The 9,352-nt window shown below is 39.6% G+C and overlaps 1 pseudogene; it reads left to right on the forward strand.

The window, feature by feature from the left end:
* The first annotated feature begins 2,172 nt into the window (after positions 1-2,172).
* On the forward strand, positions 2,173-2,301 carry LOC114007307 (uncharacterized; annotated as a pseudogene).
* Positions 2,302-9,352: the final 7,051 nt, after the last annotated feature.

Here is a 9,352-nt window from a genome sequence, read left to right on the forward strand (position 1 = left end):
CAGAAAAATTATTTTAAATAAATGGATACACACTTCCTATCATTTAAAAATATGAGGTACTTACATATGCTATAAATGGATCAATTTTAACGACATTATATTAAATGAAAGAAAGCTGAAATGAAAGATCATGTCATTTTTGTTTCTGTTAACCTAAAATGTACAGAAAACACAAATTCATAAAAAGAGAAAGTTACAAGAATTATGAGAATGGGAATAGTGGAAATTGGGACTCACTCATTGTCAACAATGAATATCAGATTTTATTTTTTGATGCAGTGTAAATGAGCCGGAATGAGACCTTTCTATGGCTGCATAACATCATCAACTTATTATCAATCACTAAGAGTTTTACTTTATGACAGTGAACATTATGTTATGAGAAGTATTTCATAGTAGAAATCATGATATTTATGTATAAATGAAGAGATTTTAATAAAGAAAGCTCAATCTCTGTGTCATTACAGTAAGTGGTAGAGAAGAGAGTTATGTTCTGTTAAGAACCCAACTTGCATGCATACCTGCTGTGAGAATTACACCAGAGGAAGGGCAAGTCAGCCTATGTATTTCCGGTATACATGGATGTTAAGTCGTATAAGAAAAGATCTCTGCCATGTTGATCACAATGATAAAAGTAGCATGAGAACACTTAGATGCTAAGCTCCACTCTAAGCATTCTGCAGATGTTCCCCCGTGCAATCCCTGCAGCGCCCCTGTGAGGGTGGTGGCACACACCAGTGTGCATCAGGATCCCCTGGAGAACCGCAGAGAATTCAGATGGCTGAACTGCACCTCCCCAGTTTCTGTTTCACTAGGTCTGTGATGGGGTGTAAGAAGCTGCTATTTCAAAAGCTGCCCAAGAGATGTAGATGCTAGTCTTGTAGACCAACCTTTCAGATGGGTGCTCTTCTATACCTCATTTTAAAGTGAAGGTGTCCATGGGTAATACACAATCAATGATAATAAGTATCTGGTTGCTTCCTAACCTAAAGAAATTACTCGAGTGCACAACTGGACAGGAGGTCACGGGAAAGGAAGGGGAACTTTTTGTCCTCGATTCTCATCTCTCTTCTTCCCCACCCCCATTATATTCTTTGCAAACTCTACTTGAGAGTCAGAGAGCACCAGAAATGAGCTGTGGATGATAAGTCTATTATAAGGGAAAATACAAAGTCTGGCCAGGGCTAGTCTATGACTTCCCATGAGGATATGATCAGCATAGATTCATGCTACAATCACAAAAAAAGGAGAGAGCTGCTGTTCAAAAAAAGATAATTTAATGCCACTTGGTAAAGTGTCATAAGGAAGACTTTACCCAAGACCCTATCAACATGTGTACAGAACACTGTAATGGGGTCTTGTAGTCAAGAACAGAGATGGCTTTCAATTCCAATTCAGCATTGGTCCCTGGAAATTGACATCAAGGAGCAGTGAGGAGGTCAGTGGATAGATAATTACTAAAAGGAAATGTTACAGGTAAGAGCGTTGCTAGCTAAAATGGCCTAACGAGATGCTGGGAGAGATAGGCCAGGTGAATTAACAACACCTGGGGAATGGTATATAATGGGGAAACTGATCAGATATCAATGATGGGGAAAGAGGTGTATTCCTGGTCAATTGACCTAGCAGCGTCATTCGCTAAAACTGGATTTTACAAAGAACTGTACTTAAGGGCCTCGCAGAAGTTTCTGAATCCTGACTAACATTTGGGTAATCCAGGAAGGTCTCTCATCATGAAGATATGGAGAGGATGAAATTGTGGATATAGCTGGTGATATCAGCATTCATATAATCTTATTTAGTATTAGACACAACTTTATGCAGTTGTTCAATTACTGCCTATTTACAGTGGATGAAATTCCAACTGGGAGAGGGTTTACTATTCACCTTCAGTATGTGTCTATCAGAAATTACTTCAGAGCTATCTTCATTCCAATGTCTTGTGACTGGGTAATAAATTGGACCAAGGGGTACTAAAAATGATTGTCTGTCTTGGGTTGTCATCTTCTACTGAGCCTGTTAGCTTTTTAATGCAGTCATGGCTGTAATGTGTGTGTGTGGTTTTGTGCAGGCACTGCTCCTCCCACGCAGGTGGCTGAAGAGCCATCCTGGCCCTTTGTTCAGAGAGCGCTGGGACCCCAAGATAAGGCGACATCGCGGGTGTGACTTCCCACCCTCAGATTCCCTTTCCCATCGGATCTGAATCTGGTCTTGGTGGTCGCACGAGGAGTGAAAGGAACACTGAAGCCCGGCCCCTGGTGGCGTAGCCTGGCTGCACCCTTGCGCTGGTTTCAGACACACCTTCCCTAAAGACTGGGTGGTGCAGGGTAAGGCGGGCTGGACCCCACAGAGCGGCTCCTTAGTCCTCTAGGCCTGTGTTCCTGGGAGCCGGCTCTGCAGAGCTGGGAGACACAGGAAGGGATAGCACAAGGAAAAGCAGAATTTCTGGTGGCAACAGCTAATGTTGTAGCTCTAAGTGACTAATAAAAGAGACTCTGGCAGTGAAAAAAAAAAATGATGTTAATTTTTGACTCTTTGCTCTTGTTCCTTCATTGCATTCTCACTGCTTGTATATAAAACTAGACTGGGAGTCAGAAAACAGCAGAAAAGTAGGTTATGGACATTGGGACTACCATGAGGTATAGCCCCAGGATTCCCAGGGCCAGTTTATGGACTTCCATGAACATTCTAGCTTCTCCAGGGTGATGGGATGTTGGTATGATGAAATGAGGGAAGAGCAGGTGAGGCACAGTAAAGATAAAATCCCTCGACACCATTTGGTAACGCATGGCACAAGGACTTTGTCAAGACTATCACAGTAATAATATGCAACATTGCAATGGGGTTGTGTAGAAAAAATGTACTTCTCTATGAATAGGCAAGTGGAAGTTTTAGGCCAGGAGCAATGTAGACCAGTGGTTAGAAAGTTACTAAGGGAATACATCAGGTGCCAGGAGGATTCTGGATTGACCAACCTAATAGGAATCTTGATAAAGACTGAGCAGATTGTAATGAAAGTCCAAGATGAGGTTCTAGGGAAGGATAGAAGCAGCTCTTCATCTCTTTCTCATCTGTTCCTAAACACTTGGGCGTTGGAAAAGGAGGTTTAGACATTCAAGATCCAAGGAAGTGCCGAAAAGGGACCTCTCCTAGCTCTCCAACTTGGTTAGAGATCAAGCTCTGTTACTTGGTTAGAGACCCTGAGATTTAAATTGGTGCTCACTCTCTTGGCATTGGTTTTTGAATCTTCTGAAATATGTTTCCCAACACCCCATTTAATTCCTACTCTCTCGCATAAAGATCTCCAAATCCTTTATTAAATGTTTCAGATAGGTGTGGTCATATCTTGAAAAATATTCTTGGAGCCAGCAGATGGCATAATGGTCACATCGCTGCACTCCTACTTAGTTGACTGTGGTTCGAGTCCCAAAGCTAGTAGCTTAAAACTCATGCCAGGCAGGTATGCATGCATGTCCAAGATCTCAAGAGAAGAATGGAGGAGAAGGTCTTGTTGTGTGGCCATCCCCTCCAGGGAGTTATTTCTTGCTTTCTGTCTCTATCTTTCTCTCCAGCAAGTGCATGTGCCCTATAACAAAGATCTCTCTAAAAAAAAAAAAAAAAAAAAAAAAAAAAAAAAAAAAAAAAAAAAAAAAAAAGAAAGAAAGAAAGAAAAGAAAAGAAAAGAAAAATATTATCTAGATGTGTATCATTTAATTAAATTTCCTCAGAATACTAGGAAGGAAATTAAACTGCACTTCTATCTTTTCTGTTTTTATTGTTGTTGTTGTTTTTTCAGTGTATCCAGCCTGGGTAACACCTAGTGGTAAGCTTTTTTTTTTTTTTTGACAAAGGTTTTTGGTATATTTGTATGCCTGGAGAATTTTGCTCTTCAGTTGATCTTCTTTTCATATTCAGGTTATTACACAATAGCCTACAAACAAATTACAATATAAAAAAATCATAAACCAATGTTGCCTTGAAACAAAGACAAAGAAAATGTAATGCTATTTAAATCTTAATATTAAAATATTGGTCTCTGTGGATTAACAATATTATCTGAATGGAATGTAAAGGCCACAGGTATACACTAAATGATTAAAAGAATTTGTGAAGTTATTAACAAGGATAGGAGAGATTTTAAATAATTTTTCTTTTGCATCATCACCATGAAGTTCAGTTAAATGACAAATAGTCATGTTACTATCTAGTAATTTTAGATTAGCACTATTATTAGGGAATTTCTAATTTGGATGAACAGTCAATCATGGTATTAGGATAATGGTATTCTCTTGGAGTTTATTTTGCCTGGGTTGACCTGACCCAAATGCTAATGTTAGCACACAGATAGTGTGGCTATTAGTGTGCTCTATGAAAAAAGTGCACTCATTCATTCATTCAATCACTCAACAAGTATTTATGGAGTGCCTAATGTATGCTAGGTATTGGAGGTGAATAACAATGACACAGTTCTCAGGTAAGTGCTGTACATAGGGACTCAGATCTCACATGGTTGACAATGGTTCAAATCCCAGCCCCAGCAGCTCAAAAAACATATCAGATGCATATGTGTGTGTAGCCAAAATCCTGATGGGACAGAAATGGAAGAAAAATGGATTGTGGCATATCCATGCTCCTTTGATGGGGGTGCTTCCTTTTTCATTATTTTTTAATGGTGCTTGCCTTTATTTAACTGAGATCTACTTTAGGGGGGAAAAAGCAGTAAACAAATAAATAAGTAAATAATATGAATTACAATAACTGGTACACAAAAATGGATAATGTGCTGTGCTAGAGAATAACAAGGTTACTCATGTTAAGAAAAAATTAAAATAGTGGAGTATAGGCCTAGGAAAGTCCCAGATAAAACAAAACAAAGTCCTTAAAAATAGCCTTAACTTTGCTTAAATTGCAAATATAAACAAAATTTTACTTGGATTAACTTAACTTGGATCATTTTTGATAAATACTGTGTTAGTAAAAATTAAATTGTTAATCCCAGCCAATCAGAAGCAGCCAACTAACTTATGATTATGTAATTAGGGACTTTTCAGGTAGGTATCAAAACTTTTTTTAAAAAATTGTGTAATTACAAACAATTTAATTTCTTTTGCTTCCATATTTTTCTAATAAATACTTGCCTCTGATGTCTTGTCATTGAAACACTAGACCTCTTTTGGTCTGGTGTTTCTAGTTCAGAAATCACTTGAGACTCAAATAAACTCTTTAAAATTTGATTTTTTCTCTGATGTTTTCTTTTTTTCTTCCTTCCTTTCTTTCTTTCTTTTCCTTTCTTTCTCTCTTTTTTTTTAGAGAGATTTTTGCTATAGTGTGCATGCACGTGCCAGAAAGAGAAAAAGACAGAAAGAGAGAAAGTGAAAAACTACCCCCCAGAGAGGATGGCCATGCTGCAATCCCTTCTCCATTCTCTTCTCAGGATTGTGGGCATACAAGCACACATGCCCAGTAAGGGTTTCAAACAGCCAAGTCCAGGATTTAAACTGTAGTTGGCCATGTGGGAATCCAGCATTTTAACCACTATACTACCTGTTGTCCCTGTATTTTTTTTTTCTTTTAACCTTTATGATGGAGATTGCAATTTGAGAAAATGGAATGAAAATGAGCCTGGATGAAAAGGAACTCTCCAGGAAAAGAAATAGGGGATAGTGGAGCTTCCAGATTCAGGGAAATATGCCTTGAAGATGGGGAGAGCTTTTTCTGCTTAAGATGCAGTAATAAGGGCTGGAACAAAGTGGAGAAAGACAGAAATAGGAGAGTGGATTTATATCTATTTGATCTAGTAAAAAAGCAAAAACTAGTTATGCTTTGAAATTCTTTTTTTTTCCGGTTTCATTTTTTTCTAGTAATTCCCTTATTTTATATCTTATAAACGTATCAGTGCAGGATTAGTAATTTTAAAAAGTGCAAGGTGATCCTCTTCCATAAAGAGTTTGAGGAAGAGTTTGTGGTGACCTTACAGGTAAATAGTTACATTTTCTTCTAGGATCAGTCCCTTAACCCAGTGGTTAAGCACTGTGTATAGGAAGCTGGATCCCATGTAACCAATTGCAGTTTATATCTGGCATCAGCTGCTTGAAAAATATACTATGCACATGAGCAGCCATGCCCAGGGTCCTGTGGGAAAAATAAATGGAGGAAAAAGGGATTGCAGAGTGGCCAGAATGCCCTGGGGAGTGCTTTCTCTCACTGGTAAGCACACATGCCCCTGGCAATTAAAAAAAAAAGAAAAAAGATAAAAAAGAAAGAGAGATTTTTCTCTTTACTTCAAAGAGGTCATTGAAAATTTTAAGAATCTCTTGAATTGATTTTTTGGGGTGGGGGAAAACTATAGAAGCTAGTTTGGCTAGCACTCTTGTCGAAATGTGGACTGTTGGCAGATGAGGGAAATATTGCCCAGGCATTTTATACACATATGAAAAGTAAAAGAAAGGGTCAGCCTACTGACATATGAAAAGTAAAAGAAAGGGCCAGCCTGTGGTGTCGTGGATTGCAGCAGACAACTGGGACAACTCCAGTGGTGTAGTGGATTGCAGCAGACAACTGGGACAACTCCATCCCAAATGGCTGACTGCGAATCTAGTCCCAGACTTGAAAGCCTGAGAAATGCACTGGGCATGTGTGCATGCATGTCCAAAGTCCTGAAAGGAGGGAGAAATGCAGAAGGAATTGTGGTGTGGCCATTTCCCACGGGAGTTCCTTCCAACCCATGCCTCTCTAGTGAGTGCAGTAAGAGAAAAACACCACTAATGAGAACAGGATTGCCTCCTAGAAATAGCAAGAACTGGGACCTAGGAGTGGCACAGTCATTTCCCAAGGCAGTTCCTTCCAACCCATGCCTCTCTCTAGTGAGTGCAGTAAGAGAAAAACACCACTAATGAGAACAGGATTGCCTCCTAGAAATAGCAAGAACTGGGACCTAGGAGTGGCACAGTTGCAAAATGTGACACTCTGTGAGGGTGACCCACAGGGAACTTCTACTTTGTTAATGTAGAGCAGCGATGTCATCAAATACAGAACAGGAAGAGTCTGATTTCCCTCTTCCCCACAGGATAACATAAACAATAGCCCAATGCCAAGATTAGCATTCAGAATATCCCACAGCTGGAGACTGAGACTGTGAAGATTCCTGGGACCAGAGAAGTGAAAGTCCAGAAAGCAGTCAGCAAAGGACCCATATCTTCCCAACCAGGAAGGCCTGTCCCCAAGCAGCCAGGCACAGCCAGAAAAGTCCTCTTGACTCAGGGTTTTACAGTGAAAATAAGTGAGATTGGGGCAGACAGTAAACTTCCCCACCATCTCAGCTTTCCCAAGGGAAGATTATTCCTGCCTCAACTCACAGCAAGCACTTCAAAGGCTAAAACTCCAAGAATCAGTTAGAGAGGAGAAGGAGCGGGGTTAGTGATGACAGCAACAACTCAAGAGTAGCTATCTATTTTAGCCCAAACAGAGGCCAGTTCCACAGGAACTCAGGCACAAAGTCCTAGCCAGTCTCCTCCCAGCCTGGGCTCTCACTTTGGGTTTCCTCCCAGGCCCAGGCGGGACAGGCACACACTGAATCTGAACCTGCATTAAACCAGCAGCAAATCTAGGATTAGAGCGCCATCTAGTGCAGAAAAGAAGGCAGAGCTCATGAACTAAGAATTCAACAGTCAATCTACTCAGAGAACCTCGAAATAGACACACTTTAGGAAAATGATACAAACAAGTTAGACAGCAAAGAATAGACTTATGTCCACAAGAAATGAGAGACCAACAGGGAACAATGACCTTGACAAACGGACAAAACAGAGGACCTGTAACTGATCTTAATGGGAAGGATACTGAAGGATGATTTTTCACACCAAGAATTCATACTAGCAGTTTTGGTAAAATTCAGTGTATTCCAAGGGGCCACATGAAAAAAGCAACTCAGAACTTTATAAGAGACATTTAGCAAAGAAATTAAACTATTAAGAAAAATCAGACATCTTGGAGCTGAAAATACAGTAAATGAAACAAAAAATACAGTAGATAGCCTCGACAACACAGTTGATCAAAAAGAAGAAAAAAAGAATTAATGAACTCAAAAACAGACTAGATATAAAAATACAGAGAAAAGAATAAAAATGAACTAAATTGGGCCTGCCAGGTGGTGTGGTAGCGCAGGCAGCTGTATCTCACATGATTGGGTGTCCAGTTCAGCCCTAGACCTGGCAGCTTAGAAAATACACCAGGCACATGTGCATGCGTGCCCAAAATCACAAGAGGAAAATGGAGGAGCAGGAATTGCTGTGTGGTCATCCCTATGAGGGGAAGAATGATTTTTCACTTTCTCTCTCTCTCTCTCTCTCTTTCCATCTCTCTGTCTTTATCTGGCACATATATGCACCCTACAGCAAAAAACAAAACCAACCAAACCAAACCAAACTAACACCCCCAAAACTAAGTTTATAGGATCTATTAGATTATATTAAAAGAATAAATGTAAAAATCATTGGAGTTCAAGAAAGACTTGAAAATGAAAAATTGGGACCAGCAGTTGGTGTAATGACTATGTTGCTGGACACCCATGCAGTTGACGACAGTTCGAGTCCCAGACCCAGTGGCTTAAACTCACGCCAGGCACGTGTGCATGCGTGCCCAAGATCCTGAGAGGAGAATGGAGAAGAAATTGTGGTGTGGCCATCCCATCTGAGAGTGATTCCTCACTTTCTGTCTCTCTGTCTCTCTCTCTGTCTTTCTGGTGAGCGCACACGCCCTACAGCAAAAACCACTCCAAACCAAAAAAATTAAAAATAAAAGAGAAAGAAATGAGGATCATATACAGTAAATACTAGATACCATTAGACACCCAAACATACGAATAATTGGTGTCTCAGAAGGTGAAGAATCTAACAAGGACATTGATAATCTATTCCATGAAATCTTGAAAGAAAAATTTCTAAGCCTAGAGAAGCATTCAAACATCCAGACCCAAGAAATACAAAGGACCCTAAATAGAATCAACCCAAGAAGATCCTCTCCACAGCACATCATAACCAGATTGGTCAAAATTGAAGATAAAAATAAGATTCTAAAAAAGGCAAAGAAAGACGGCAAGTTACTTATAAAAGTTATCCCAACAGGTTAACATCAGACCTCTCAGTGGAAACAATGCAAGCAAGGAAAGAATGGAAAAATGTATTCAAAGTATAAAAAGAAAAACAATTTCGACCAAGATTACTATACCTGGCAAGGTTATCCTTCAAATGAGAAGATTTTAAAAAAATAAAGTCACAGATAAACAAAGCCTGAAAGAATTTACCAACACTAGACCATCTCTTTAAGAAATTATGAAGGGAGTTCTATACCAGAA

This window comes from Tupaia chinensis, unplaced genomic scaffold (genome assembly GCF_000334495.1).
Source record: "Tupaia chinensis unplaced genomic scaffold, TupChi_1.0 Scaffold000147_1, whole genome shotgun sequence".
Taxonomy (NCBI): domain Eukaryota; kingdom Metazoa; phylum Chordata; class Mammalia; order Scandentia; family Tupaiidae; genus Tupaia; species Tupaia belangeri.